Source organism: Propithecus coquereli, unplaced genomic scaffold (genome assembly GCF_000956105.1).
Source record: "Propithecus coquereli isolate 6110/MARCELLA unplaced genomic scaffold, Pcoq_1.0 Scaffold395, whole genome shotgun sequence".
In the NCBI taxonomy this organism is placed as follows: domain Eukaryota; kingdom Metazoa; phylum Chordata; class Mammalia; order Primates; family Indriidae; genus Propithecus; species Propithecus coquereli.
In genome coordinates this window covers 1849829-1850513 of record NW_012149674.1, presented here as the reverse complement: position 1 = coordinate 1850513, position 685 = coordinate 1849829, and the positions used below count along the sequence as shown (strand labels likewise).

General features: G+C 33.4%; 1 protein-coding gene across 1 annotated transcript in view; it reads right to left on the bottom strand.

Annotated features, from left to right (window-relative positions):
* RPGRIP1L (RPGRIP1-like) overlaps nt 1-685 on the bottom strand; it is a 121361-nt gene that overhangs the window by 87746 nt on the left and 32930 nt on the right. The window lies entirely within an intron of this gene.

Below are 685 nucleotides of genomic sequence, written 5' to 3'. Positions count from 1 at the left end.
AGATGAACAATTTAAAAAAAGGTATTAGATTATTATCTCTCAAGGAGTTAATACCTTAAAATCACCTACATGTGGCCCCATGACTGAATCCAAACTTCATGGAACAAATCCCTTTATTAAAAGGATTTCATCTGTAAAATTTGGATTCAGTCAAAAGGCCTACCTCAAGGATCCAGAAGGCCACATGTGGCCCCAAGGCTACAGGTTTTCTAACCCTGACGGTCTGAACCCAATCTCAAATTGACTGAATTGGAGTTGGATAGTAGGGGGAGGGCATGGGTGGAGAGGTGAAGAAGCTCTGAAGGGGTAGTGAAACGTATATTTTAATAAGTTTTCCAGCTTATTTGTATAAATTGTAGTTGAAGAACCACTGTATTCATCACTTAGCCCGAAAACTAAAGTAACTTTGAAAATGGAAGAGAACATTACCATATTATAGTATAGAGTTTCTCTCTGACCAAATAGAAAGATTTAATTGCAAAAAATTTATTCTGGACTTTTAAATCAAACATTTCTTAAAGTTATATTTATTTCTTGGCGTTGTTTCAAAAATGTTTTAGCATAATAAAAAAGGCTCATACCAAATACTAACATGAGGGTTTTATCTTACTAGATGATTCTCTAATATGTCATATGTCAAGTAATAAACACATTCAAAATTTCATTTGAAAAAGGAACATGAAAA